The sequence below is a fragment of the Solanum verrucosum genome, unplaced genomic scaffold (genome assembly GCF_900185275.1).
Source record: "Solanum verrucosum unplaced genomic scaffold, falcon-dt-bn FXZP01000056.1, whole genome shotgun sequence".
In the NCBI taxonomy this organism is placed as follows: Eukaryota; Viridiplantae; Streptophyta; class Magnoliopsida; order Solanales; family Solanaceae; genus Solanum; species Solanum verrucosum.
Window position 1 is genome coordinate 866,867 of NW_026020072.1, and position 15,370 is coordinate 882,236.

The following is a 15,370-nucleotide window of genomic DNA, read 5'->3' on the forward strand; positions in this document are numbered from 1 at the left end:
ATTTTTTGATGGTGGAACCAGGGGCGGCTCTAATAAATCGGTGGCCTAAAGCAAAATTCGAATGGAGGCCTTAAATTCGAATAAATATTTTTTTATGAAGTTTATTATAGCCAATTATTTAATCTTTCTTGAGACATAGTACTCATAATTTATCAAACTTCTATTACTTCCTTGTTCTTTTATGAAAATATTATATTTTCTACAAATTATACGCGATATTTAAAAAAAAAATATGTATAACCTATTGTATTTTTAAAAAATGAGGCCCCTCAAATTTTGGGGCCTAAGGCAGTTGCTTTTTTTTCAAAGCTGTAGAGCCGCCACTGGGTGGAACTGGGTTCAATAATCAACATTGGGTTATAAAGGTACATAATTCGTTGTTCTCGCTTTGCTATTTAATCGTATATTGATATATATTAGAATCAAAATTTGCATACAACATGTTTGATTTGTTTGTTCTTAAGATAAGGGTATACCAAATATATACTCTCTTATTTGGAAATTACCATGGACACGAAGCAGATAAAGTATTACTACTATTTGATTAAATACTCTAATAAACATTCACGTATAAATTAATAAAGAAATATAAGGGCAAATAATTGATTAAATCATGAGGTACACCAACCATTTGAAAAATACAAGTCAAATACAGGGTGGATCATGTCCTTGAGTTTATTTCAACGTTTATGCCAAATAATGGGACTAGCTAGTTTGATTATTACCAGAATAAGAATCACCCCAATGTGGGTGCTAATTTAGGAGTTTTTTAAGTGATTACTTAAAAGTTAAAAGTCAAAAGTAGCTAGGTAGCTACCTACTTTTGACTTTTGCTTTATTTGTTTGTACTCCATCTTTTTCTATTTATATGTCGTTTTTATTAAAAATTAGAGCTCTTAATATGGATTGACCCATTCCATTTGGACTAACCCATACAAGCTTTGAAATTTGACGGGTCAGGTCAGACTAGTTCATTTTTTGTGTTGACTAGAAAATGATCGGTCCAGCCCACAAGTTCGTGGGCTATGAGTTTGCCGGACCAGTCTTTTTTTCTTAAAAGTATATTTTTTTTATAATTTAAAAATATTATCATAAATATCGACAAGACAATATTATATGGTGTTAGTGTTCTACTTGTTAATCAAATACATAAATAAAATTATTTTTATAATATTTATTAAGTTTGATTTTAAGTAAAAGCATAAATAACTAAATATAAATATTAACCTAATTATTTTCCAATGATCATAATAAAACACAAAAACTATGACAATATTCCATAGGTTCTGACCTATGTAGTGATTTCCTAGAAATTTTAGGGAATTTTTATTTTACATAATACGTATTCTATAAACATAATTTGTATTTAAATTGTAATATTTCAAACTTTAAATTGATTTTGAGTTTAGACTCTTGTTATTTTTAATACTCTATATTATTTTTTATTTTTAATTAATTTTTATTTGGTCCACGGGCCGGCCCTATCCATATTTCTCAAGCCCCACAAATCGGCAGACTTATTCAGGCCGGGCTAAAAAGCCCCTTTCTTAAATGGGCTCCAAAAATCGTAGCTCAGTCCTATCAAATCCCGAGTTAGGCCAAGCCGGCCCAACGGGCCTAGCCCATATTGACGGCTCTATTAAAAATAAACGGTCCCCAATATTTGTCATTTCACAAAATAAATACATCAATGACATTTGTCTTTCTATTTTACCCTTCGAAAGTTATTTGCCTTGAAAATATATATTTGACTAACATGGAAAAACTAAGTAATCAATTCATATTCATTGATCAAATTAGTTAATCAAAGTAAATTAATTATGTTCATGTATTGAAAACTTGACTTCAAGAGAACACTACATAAGTATATAATGGTAAACTTACCTAGTTTCTTTAGGAGCGTGAAACTTAAAATGATAACAATTAAATAGAAACGGAGGGAGTACTTTTTAAGCCTAAAATAAGCTTTTAAGCGCTTTGTATCTTTGTCAAACACCTCTAAAAATTAAAATAAAAAATAAAAAATTCTGCATTATAGCAAAATATTAATTCAAAATAAATGTTATAAACTACCGTTCATTTAATTCCAATTCGCAGCAAACGTTTCACTTTTCTTGTCATTCGGATGTTCTTGCCATTCGTCTCTCTCCCCTCTCTCTAGAATCTCGCACACCACTCTCGTCTTTTCCAGTCTCTCTCTCTTTCCTCTCTCCTTTCCCTGCCCCCTCTCTCTCTCTCGATTCTCTTCTGTTAATCTCTCTTTCACTTTATACAAACACAAACGTATAATTTGTGTTTGTGTTTGCATAAAGTGAGAGAGAGACCGTATATACAAATACAAATCTCTCCGCCCTATACACTTATAATTATACAAATACAATCTTCCCATGCCCAGTTCTCTTTTGCTTCTCTCTCTCTCTCTCTCCCGCTTTATAGAAACACAAATTATACACTGTATAAAGCGAGAGAGATTTGATATACAAATGTTTTAACTCGATTCAATTGTAGACGAATTCAAATTTTATGCATATATACAAACACAATCATTGATACATATACATAGTAGTTACATATATACAATTATCTAATTGAAATACATATACAATTCACCTCTCTCGCTCGCCTCTCCCCTCTCTCTTCCAATCTCATTCACCACTCTAGCCTAACACATAGAACATATACATATACAAACACAATTTTCATAGACATAGACGAATTAGCGCCCGATTTATACAAATCGCTGCGATTTATACAAATCAGATGCTCCATAGCAAACATAATTTAGCTATGGAGCGCAAATAGCAAAACTGTAGCAATAAAATGCTAATATGATTATTATCTTTGCTATTTCTAAAATATACTCTTAAAAAAATGCTTAAAAGCCAAAAAAACACTTATAAATAAGTCAATCCAAACACCCTCTAATATTCACAAGTCTAACATAAATAACAACTTTATGCAATTAACTATTCTTAAGTCTATGCCATTGAGTTTATCACATAGTTTATGCTAACTTCTTGACTATCTCAATCTCAAGATTGGATTTTTATGAAGGTATTCCAATCCAGAATTTCAGGCAAATTTCTACAATAATTCTACTTGAATCACATTCTTTAGCTCTCTCTCTCTCTCTCTCTCTCTCTCTCTCTCTCTCTCTATACTCCAAGTGTTTAAATTATTGAGTTTATTTTATACTCTAGGCACACTCGTTAACCTATTTAGTTTTTCTCTTCTAGTTATATCACAATTTTTAGTTTATTGGGCCACTTAATACTTCTTAAAAATCAAGCCCATGTACATACAAATATAAGAAAATTACACTAGCTGACGGCCCATAAGATTTGTTTATCATATTTTAAGCCCAATTTATAAATTTTACTAAAACTGGCCATTTGGCCTATTAAAAAAAAATTGGTTGTCTTCTTCATCCTTCATCTGTTTTCTGCATTTTTCTTCATTCTTGTTCTTGTTCTTGTTCATATTCTTTCTCCTCCTTATTCATCTTCTAATTTTGTTGCTGCTGATTAATTTTCTTCTTCATGCTCTTCTTTCTCCGTTTTCTTCTTCTTTAAAATTAAACGTGAATCATTTCGTATAAATTATATATCAAAAGATTCGAAACATTGTGCGGATTTCATATCTAAAGTTTTAAAATGTTTAAAGATAATTTTGAGTTGATCGAAATTGAATTCTATGTATAATTCATGTATAGTTAATGTATACTTCATGTATAGTTAAGCTGTTTCAATGTATCATAATATATGTTCAATGTATATCTCATGTATATTTAAGTTATATTGTATAGAAGTGTATACTTTCTATGACTTTTGGTAAGATAGATTTTATAGTTAGTGTATATTTCTTATGATTTTTGACTATTGACTATTTTTTATGTAGATAAAACATGACTATATTTATTATATATATATGAAATCAACCCTTTATATAATGTAATGTATAAACAATGCATATGAATGTGTGTGTATATATATATATATAATTATACAGTATGTATACAATATCGATATATTTCATTACTATTTATACAATATCGATACATTACATATACAACAATTATTTTTGAAAATTTTTCTGTCACATGTATCGAAGAGTTAGAAATTTGCTCCATCATATTATTTTCATTGAGATACAAAAAAAATCAGCTTACCCACAATTTTTCTCCCATTTAGCTACAATTTTCGTGTGGCAAAACCTCGCAATTTAATACTTTTGGGATATTTTTTATGTAAAAAAATTATGGCAACATTTATTATAAGCTAATTACTTTGTTGTATATATATGAATTGATTCTTAAAAAATACCCCACATAAACCACTAGTAGAAGTCCATGGTTATTCTCTTTTCTTGACCATGACAATCCACAAAATTTGAGCGTAATTTATGGGGGAATGAAACCAAGAAACATAAAAGACATAGGAATGTTAAATGAAATTATCTTGAGATTACTCACACAAAAGTTTTTTAAAATTTCTAACATCTTGCTCCATGTTAGAATTTTGATGAACTGAAAGCTCACTATATATTCAGGTTGAAAGTCAAATAAAAAAGATTTTTTACATTAATGAATTCTTTTAGATTAATTATTACTCTTTTTGGGATTTTTTTTTTAATACAGCCTATAGCTTAATTTATCTTAAAATCACTTATTATTTCCTTCTTCTCTCCTTCTCCTCCAACCCCTCGTCTTCCTCCTCCATCAACCCCTCAACTTTCTCCTTCTCCTTCTTTAGCCAACCTTGTTGGAGATGACTTCTCTAGCAAACAAAACAATGAATAGAAGCTACCCCAACTCCCATTAATCGTTCTCACTTTCACACCCCCACCAAATAGACCAAACAACACAATGACCAAATTGAAAACTCACCAAATTTCAACAAAAAAATAGGAGCTCCAGTGAGTTCCATAAAAATTATGATATCTAGTCTTTATTCTCCTTTTCTTTTATGTTTGTTTTATTTTATTTTTCAATTTATAACTATTAGAACCAAAGAAGATTGTAGTTTCTATGCTCGTTGCTTAAGTAGAAATGTAGAACATAAAATCAATGGTGTTGTTAAATTTGAACACAACTCCGATAGTATTTGTTGCTTCGATGAGCTTTATGAAAATCAATGTTCAGATCTGACCTAAAAACTCTTTCCGATGTTCAAATTTGGTGGTAGTGTTTGGACTGGAAAATGGACAAAAGGGAGTTTGATAGTTGTAGGTAGACTGCGTGGTGATTTGTGTTGGGATTGACTTGAGCTACTGATAGTCCGATGGTGGTTTGGTGTAGGTGAATCACCCGAGAAAAAGAGGTGTATCTTTGAAATATTGTATTACAATTGTGTTAAAAAGGTATTAAATAAAAATGATATTTGTAATACAATTCAAATTCAATATTATACATTGTTATGAATTCCACTATTGTTATTTCAACAAATATAATACATTCTAACAACGTAAAATTAATTTAAATTATACTAGATATTTGAATTTCACATAAAATACTTATAATACATTTGTATTAAAAATGTTTTAGTTATATATTCATCACGTTTATTGAAACATGCATATAATATGTATTATATATTGAATTCAAAATGTATTATATTCTTTTTATTTTTTTCTCTTATTAGCGATGTTAAAATATATTATTGTATTAAAAATATATTAGTTATATATTCACTATGTGCATTGAAAAATGGCTATAATATGTATAGTTTATTGAATTCAAAATGTATTACAATTGTAGTTTATATTTATTTCTCTTATTAATGATGTAAAAAAAAAATCTTCCTATTTTCATATCTTCGACAAAAAAAAAAAATGTTAGCTTGCATTTGGCCCCAACATTCCCAAATATTTTTGGCAAATTATTTTTGGGTGAAGTTTCACCATGCGTTTGACCATAAATTTTGGGAGAAATATTTGACTATTTCAAAAAATATGATTTATACCCATAAGTTTCAAAAATTATTAAAAATACCTTTAAGTTTGTATTGTCATTTTATAATGAACATGTTCAGTTAAAAAATAATCTTATAAGTTATAACATAATTGATAATAATCAACAACAACAAAATAACAATATGAGCAAGAGCAATTGTCACGACCCAAAGTACACCTTAGACATGACATGATGTATAGGATCCTAAGAGATCCTACACAAGTCACTTGACATACATACAAAACAATACAACATACAATAAGAGAGTTTAAGTAAGACGTCTCATATCATAGAGGAGAGTTTGAACATGAAAGCGGAATCATAACTATGTCTTGACAAGACATTCTTAAACAACATAAGAGTGGTTAAGACGTAACCCATACACCACATACGAAGTCTCAAGAGTAAAAAATAAAAATAATAAATGATTTCAAGCTTTTGGCATTAAGATATGATAATATTCACCTATCGAGTCCTTTCCTTCACAGGTTTCCTAAATTCTCCTATTTTCACAAGGTATAATCTTCAAGGGAAGTTAGGGTTTTACTCAATCTCATGGGTTCTTTTCAATTATGGTATTATTTATTGATTTATGTATTTTTATGCATGAATTGAAGAAATTGCATGTTTCTAAGTTGAATCCCCATGAACCCATGTGAAATCCATGTTTTCTAGAATTGATCATATGATGAAGCTTATGAATCATGAAAGATGAGTTTATGAAGATATGCATGTTCTTTATGAAATTGATGAAAATGATTTAAGTTGCTTTGAGAGTAAAGCATCCGTTGTGAAAGGATTTCTCACATACACATGAAAACATGATTGTGAAAGGGTTTTCTCACATACATGATCCTTAGAGTTGAAAGATTTTTTCAACTAAACTTCGAATCGAAATTTAGGAGCTATTCTAATGAAACCTAGTTTAGATTGGCTACTTGATGTGCCTTCCATATATGATAAGGCAAGTGGTGATTACCCATGACTCTTAATGATAAGACAAGTTATGAATAATTACTACTTCATGGGACTTACGTACTCTTAACACCAAGATGATATTGAGATAAAAGTTCTCCCATAGCTAGAGGCCGGATTTCTAGTAGCAATCTCATTATCCCATACCTATGTGCCTCCATAGGATGATTGTCTTAGATAGACATTAGCTAATGGATCCACATAAGCTAGAATTTCATGGTCTTACCTTGGCAAGTGAGACACCCCTTTTCGATGTGGGGGTAGACACCGGATTCCATGTTAATAACTCCCATGGCCTCAATATTGGTTATAGGTAAATCTCTCACAAGAATGAACTAAGGTTACTTCTAGAAGTATCTCACGAATGTTTTAAAGATATTAGCTTTCATTGACCATGTTTTATGATTTATATTTTCTAACTCTCTTATCTTATGATTTAGTTTGGTCATTGCATGTCACGAAAAGGTCCCTTTTAGTATGATTTCATACTTTTATGCATTGCTATCATTCTTGGTACAGTTTTGTTCTAATGCATACTCTTTCCTATATTCTTATACAAATGTAGGGTTTGACTCTCCGATTTCTCATCCCCGTGGCTAGAGATAGCCTTAGTAGATATTATAGATTGGTGAGTACTCATGTTCCGAGGACCAAGCTTTTATTTCCTATTTTCTTTACTTTTTAGTATTGTATGTGATGTACGGGTTACGTCTCGATCATTGTTGATGCACTAAATGGATTTGAGACTCTGTTAGACTTCCGCTACATTTTATAAACTCTTATATTTTGAAATTGTATTTTAAACTCTCTTAATTTTCTATTATATTGTATGATGTATGCTAAGTGGATTGTGTAGGGCCTCTTCATGTCCTATATGCCATGTTACGCCTAGGCCATGCTTTGGGTCGTGACAAACTTGGTATCAGAGCACAAAGTTTAGAAAGGTCTTAGGAAATCTCATAAGCCACATCAAATAGAGTCTTGTTCATGAGTGTGAAGCGCGCCATACTTATGAATGAGAGGCTATAAGATGTTTAGGAAAATTCACTTCTTTCATTACTCTAAAGTCGTGCGATAGAGTTTAACTTTATAATGTCTCTCTTCTAATCCTTATATGATGATCTAGAACATATGGCCACTCCAAGGGAATATGCTAGAAGGAATGCGGGAGAGAATGTGGAACGAGAAGCTCCTCCTCAAACTCCTTAAGTTTCGGTTGACCCTTTGGCCGAACAAGTGACTAATGCGGAGTTTAGGGATGCTTTTCAAGTGTTGTCTCAAGCCAATAGGAAGGTTGCAGTGCCCGTGAACCCAAATGTGGGTACGCCGACAACTAGAGTAAGGGACTTCACTAAAATGAATCCTCCAGAGTTTCATGGTTCTAAGTTTGTGGAAGACCCTCAAGATTTCATTGATGAAGTGTATAAGGTGATGATGATCATGGGAGTGACGCTGGTGGAAAAGGTGGCATTGGCCGCTTATCAGCTTAAGGGTGTTGCTCAAATATGGTTCAACCAATGGAACGAACAGAGGGCGGAAGATACGGGTCCTCTTGATTGGGAAAAGTTCAAAGTTGCTTTCCTTGATAGGTTCTTTCCTCAAGAAATGAGGGAGGCAAAGGTGCATGAATTCATCAACCTTTGTCAAGAAAATATGAGTGTGAAGAAAAATTATTTAAAGTTCACACAATTGTATCGATATGTTCCTACTATAATTGCTGATCCTAGGGAAATGATTAGTAAGTTCGTTTCGGGTGTATCCAAAATGGTGGTTAAGGAATGTCGTATCGCTATGCTTATCACAGATATGGACATTTCTTGTCTTATGGTTCATGCTCAATATATAGAATAGGAGAAACTTAGGGGAATATCTAGGGAGACAAAAAAGTCAAGGACCGGTGATGGGAACTTCTCACATTCAAGGTTCGATGGACATGGTCGTTCTAAATTATGACAAAGGTTTTACGGTCAAGGTTCCTCCAATGCTCCTCCTAAGTTCAACAAAGATAGGGTATCTAACCCTAAATCTCAAGAAGGGAATTGTGGTGGATATTCATTGTCTACTTGTGCTAAGTGTGGAAGGAAGTAAGCGGGTAAATGCTTAGCCGACGGATGATTGCTTCGGTTATGGTAAGAGTGGTCATAAAATAGGGGATTGTCCATCGCTTACGACTAAGGAAAAAGAAGGTAAGTAAGTTCCGCCTAGTGGTTCAGGTTCAAGTGCTCCAAAGCAAAATAGATTTTTGCACTCCAGACTCATCATGAGCAAGAGGGTTCCCCCGATGTGATTACTGGTATGTTGAAAGTCTTCCAACTTTGACATGTTCGATGAAAAAAGGTGACCCTCACGCACATTTAAGGGCATATTGTGACAAGTTGGTCGGTGTAGGGATAAATGAGAAGTTGAGGATGAAGTTGTTCATCCGGAGTCTGTCAGGAGAAGCATTGACCTAATATATGCGCCAGGACCTCCTAAATGGCGGGACTGGCAGGAAATGGCTGAGGATTTCGTGACTCGTTTCAGATTCAATACTGAAATTACAGCTGACAAATTCTCATTAGCCAACATCTAGAAGAAGCCATCTGAGAATTTTCAAGAGTACGCACGACGTTGGGGAACTGAAGCCGCAATGGTGCAACTACTACTAGATGAGAGTGAGCTGTCTAAGTACTTTATTCGAGTTCAAGAAGGTATCTGCTTTGACAAGATGATGTCAATGATGGGCCAGAAGTTTGCAGAACTGGTCAAGATGGGAGACTATAGAAGAAGGTGTCAAATCTGGGAAAATTCAGTCTATGGTTGCATTGCAAGCTGCAGGTAGGGCCATAGAGTTGGGTGCCAATGGCGGCATCAAGAAGAAAAATGAGGATGTTTTAGATGTCACTTACCAACAGGGAGGAGCGTCCCATCAATACCCCAACAATCCCCAAATTGTTGTACATACTCATACGTCCCATACCAAGTACATAATGCCCAACCGCACTATAATCCGCCCCGAGCACCAGCATACAAAAATCCTCCAAGACCATATGTTCCTGTCCAAGCACTGATTTGACGTTTCAAGCACACCTCATCCAATTCTAGATGTTCAACGATCGTAAATTAGTATAAAATCAAACTAAATGAGTTGGGGTCGAATCCCACAGGGAGCGGTACCTGTTTCAGATTCAATTGGGAAGTATAAATGTGGTCAAATCAGTCATAAGAATAAAATTATCGAATAAAGACATCATTCAAATTAAGGGGTGACACGAATGTCAGATGGGGTTTTGGTTTTGATTATCAACTACAAACAATAGTCACAACCAATAAGAATTAACAATAATGAGACAAATTCTTAGGATGTGATCGATTATAGGCTATTATAAACATATTGGTAATTGCAACTATTAGAAAACAACTAGATATTAGTGAGCAGGCTCGACTATAAGGTGATTTTCTCTCAACAATTAACTTGAATCAAGTGATTTCTCTCGAACATCAACAAGCATGCAAATTAAGAGCAGCCCACACCTTAATCCATCCACTCAATCGAGCTGAATGTGCGAGATTGGGTTTAGGATTTACTCTCTCGAGCTAAACCCAGATCAACCCAATACCCACAAACCATTAATCAAAAACCTTAGTTCTAAAACCTCTCTCTTGAGAAAGCAAAGAACACAAACATATAACTGCATTTGCAACTACAATTCTTAAATTAAATCACAATTAATGATTAAAATAACTTTTAAATAGCATTTAAACTAACAATTAGCAGTACCCGTAAACTAAATCAGCCCATAATCACATGATCACACCCCAAGAATTAGGGTTTTAGCTAGACATCATAAAAATGTAAAAACCGTTACCAAATTGATTATCCATCAACTAGGTAAGAGTGATTTTGTCCATAAAATGCTCCAATTTGAAGATTCTCAAAGACCCACTTCCAAATTCTCGAATCCCTCAAAGCTAAGGAAAAACTCTCCAGAATATTTGATAAGTTCCAAAGATAAAAATAAGATACAAGATACTCAACTAAAATGTTCAAAATCCTATTTATAGTCGCCAAAAATGTGCTATGAAAGTCCATTCGGCAAAGTAAGTCGGGCTCACCAAACCACTCGGCGAGCTGCCCTTTGGTCTCTTCCATTGCCCTTTTTCCTCAGCATTTAACATTCTCAATGTCTGTAACTTTGGGTGATCAATCTTGGCTTCACGGAATCACTCGAAGATCCGCCAACTGCTTCTTTTCATCGCCAACTTGGTTCTTTCCTTCAGGGCTTGGCACACTGGAACTTTAGACGGTCTGATGAGCCACTCGACGACACGCCGAGAGCTCTTGGTGATCCTCAGGCTCACCCATCTTCATTTCTTCATCCTGTTTTGGTCCTTTTTGCTTATTAGTGTCCTTGCTTTGTTTCTCAATCCATATTCCTGAAAATCAAGGGTTTAACATAAGTTATTGGTACAAAATAAGAATTTGAGGACAATAAATCTCTATAAACAAAGCCCTAAATGAGTCCAAATATCAAACTCATCAACACCTGATTTGACATTTCAAGCACACCTCATCAAATTCTAGGTGTTCAACGATCGTAAATCAGTATAAAATCCAACTAAATGAGTTGGGGTCAAATCCTACATGGAGCGATACATGTTTCAGATTCAATTGGGAATTATAAATGCGGCCAAATCAGTCATAGGATTAAAAATTATCGAATAAACGCATCATTCAAATTAAGCGGTGACACGAATGTCAGATGAGAGTTTTAGTTTTGATTATCAACAACAAAACAACAGTCACAAACAATAAGAATTAACAATAATGAGACGAATTCCTGGGATGTGATTGATTATAGGCTATTATAGACATATGGGTAATTGCAACAGTTAGAAAATAGCTAGATATTAGTGAGTAGGCTAACTATAAGGGAGGTAATTATCTCTCAAACCATTACCTCGAATCAAGTGATTTCTCTCGAATATCAACAAACATGCAAATAAGAGCAGCCCACACCTTAATCCATTCACTCCTCCGAGCTGAACGTGTGAGATTAGGTTTAGGATTTACTCTCTCGAGCTAAACTCAGGTCACCCCAATTCCCATAAATCATTAATCAAAAACATTAGTTCTAAAACCTCTCTCTTGTGCAAGCCAAGAACACAAACATAGAACTGCATTTGCAACTACAATTCTTAAATTGAACCATAATTAATGATTAAACTCACTTTTAAATAACATTTAAACTAACAATTAGAAATACCCATAAACTAAATCAGCCCATAATCACATGATCACACCCCAAGAATTGGGGTTTTAGCTAGACATCATAAAAAGGTAAAAACTGTTACCAAATTGATTATCCATCAACAGGGTAAAAGTGATTTCGTCCTTAAAATGCTCCAATTTGAAGATTCTCAAAGACCCACATCAAAATTCTCAAAAGTGAATTTCTTCAATCCCTCAAAGCTAAGGAAAAACTCTTCAGAATATTTGATAAATTCCAAAGATAAAGATAAGACACCAGATACTCAACTAAAATGTTCAAAATCCTATTTATAGTCACCAAAAATGTGCTACGAAGGTCCATTCGGTGAAGTAAATTAGGCTCGCCGAACCACTCGGCGAGCTGCCCTTTGGTTTCTTCCATCGCCCTTTTGCCTTGGCATTCAACATCCTTAAGGTCTGTAACTTGAAGAAATCTATCTTGGCTTCGTGGAATCACTCGACGATCCACCGACTGCTCCTTTTCGTCGCCAACTTTGTTCTTTCCTTCAGGGCTTGGAACACTGGAACTTTAGGTGGTTTGATGTGCCACTCGACGACACGCCGAGTGCTCTTGGCGATCCTCAGGCTCACCCATCTTCATTTTTTCATCCTATGTTGTTCCTTTTTGCATGCTAGTGTCCTTGCTTTGTTCCTTAATCCATATTCCTAAAAATCAAGGATTTTAACATCAGTTATTGGCATAAAATAAGCATTTGAGGACACTAAATCTCTATAAACAAAGCCCTAAATGAGTCCAAATCTCGGACTAATCAACACCCCCAACTTAAACTTTTGTTTGTCCTCAAGTAAAACTCAAGTTCAGCAGCTCAAAAAGGATGTCTCAAAGAGTGCTACAAATGACTCAATCATGAATGCTCACAACAAGACTCACCATTATCAAAGATGCTCAAGTTCACAATACTTGCTTCAAATGCAAGTTCAAGCTCAACAAAGGTACTCAAATGCCCTCATGACAAAGATGATTCCATATTCACTTACAATTCTTCAACAATTTATAGTTCCAGAATCACATACGACTCTCACACTCACAAAGATGAACACATACATGACTTCACCCATAGGTTTGCCCTTATTTTCCAATCAACATTCGTTTCAGCTTACTCAAGATCAAAAAGGTCTTTTCAAGGCTTGTAACGGGGTTGAGTGTAAAGTATGGTTATTTAGGTTCAGTGGTTGCTACCCTCATGAAATGTGGTTTGAACATCACTTTCTTCCTTTCCTTCAATATTTGAAGCATGCTCAAAATTCACCCCATTATTCAACTTCCAATGGAATACCAGACACCCCATTTCTTTGCAACTTTCACAACTTTTTCATTCTTTTTATTTTGCACACTTCTTCTTTTTTTTATATGGAAGGGTTCCATCTTTTTTTTTTCAAGGCCATTGCTAGAAGGGGGAATTTTCACATTCTTGATTTACCTTCTCTTTTCACCACAACCCAACTTAGTCTTTTGGCCTAAGTTGGCTATTCAAACAAATCAAACTTCATGAGGATTATGGATGAATGGACAAAGAGGGGTCACAATTGCATCAAGTTTCTTCCAAGAAAAGGATAAGGCTCAAATGGGTTAAGCAAGGTTCACACATCTCACAAGGTTGGCCACAAAAGAGGTATATTGTCAAATTGTTCTACTTTTCAAAATTGTTGCCTAAGATCATTTCAAGTGCTTGCATATCTTGGTCAACCGGACCAACGGGGCAAATTCTAGGTGTCATCACATAAGGTTCAAAGTAAGCTCATCACCCAAGGCACTGACACCAATATCAAACAAGACTCCACAATTTCTCTAGTGTGCAGTGTTTAGCACAAGAGACTCTATTCGATAACCGGCTAGTCACAACGAGATGCAAAAACTCCACATATTGTCTATGCAACTTTTTTTGGCCTCATCGTAGTTGCGCATTCATTTTTGTTCGATTAAGACCACTATTCAAGTCATCAGTATTGATCATAATCGATACTCAAATTTGCACAAGAACAACCACAATCAAACACACAAGAGGTGGCAAAAATTTTCAAAATCGGTCAAACACCATTTCCATTCAAAACAAGGAGCCACAAGCTCAAACATCCACAAGATAGAATCAACACACAATTTATAACACAAAACCCAATACATATATATACAAAATATAGTCACAAGAGGTAGGTATGGAAATACCTCACCCCACCACAAATAAAAAAATAGTTGTCCTCAAATGCAACAAAAGTAATCAAAAGTCAATAAAAATGATAGAGAGGTAGGTAAAGAAGAATCCTGTCTACACAGTCACTCCATCTGTTGGGGCATCAATGCCCAGTGCAACACTCTAATCCTGGGCATCAGTGCCCGGTGTAATAGCAATATTGGCTCCACTAGAGCCTACCATGGACGTCTCTGTCAGCGATGTCTGAATGACTGACTGTACAATTGTCTCCTCTAAATCTGGAAGGTCTCCATAGATGGTCACCTCCTAAGCATCAAGCTGCTCCTCATCCATCTCCGTCTCCCTCTCTAACTCATCAGCTGCCACATCTCCGGTGTTGACCGGAGGCATCTCAGAATTGGCTGTGGCATCCTGAACCTTAGCTGACTCAAAGAGGGAAGTGAAGTCTGTGGACTTCAGATATTCCACATCCTTTCTCAAATTTGAAACCTCGACTTTCAAAGCCGTCACCTTTAAAGTAACCCCATGTCCTCTCTCACAGATCTCTTCTCTCACTGTGAGATCATCAATCGACGTCCGGAGGGGTGTCAACGCAGCTAAGATGGCTCTCTCAATCATCCAAGGCACCTCGGCCTTGAGCCGGGTAGCCCATACATCGGCAAAATGGGCTAGGTGCCCCATCTTGAGGATCATGAACTGAGTGATCCTAGTGGGCTCGGAAGCAACAGAAGAATCATGAACCTGGGAAGAAGTGGAAGCGGGTGTACCTAAAGGCCTGGAAGCCGGAGTAGGCAAAGATCCCTCTGTAGGTATAGACTCAACATCGACTTCTGAGGATTCATCCACCGGAGTCGCTCTTCATCTTTCCGCCTCATCCCGAGTGTACTCGGCCTTTATGTGCCGCGTATCGGTGGAAGATGTGGGAGTGACCTTTATGTCCCTCTTCTCGTCATGAGGAACTCCAGCACGCCGACATAATTCTGTAATCAAGACTTGGAAGGGAAAGGATGTCTGGCACTTTTT

General features: G+C 35.1%; 1 protein-coding gene across 2 annotated transcripts in view; it reads right to left on the reverse strand.

The window, feature by feature from the left end:
• The window catches only part of LOC125823898 (uncharacterized), an 897,951-nt gene that overhangs the window by 769,555 nt on the left and 113,026 nt on the right, over positions 1-15,370 (reverse strand). The gene's annotated exons all lie outside the window — the stretch shown is intronic.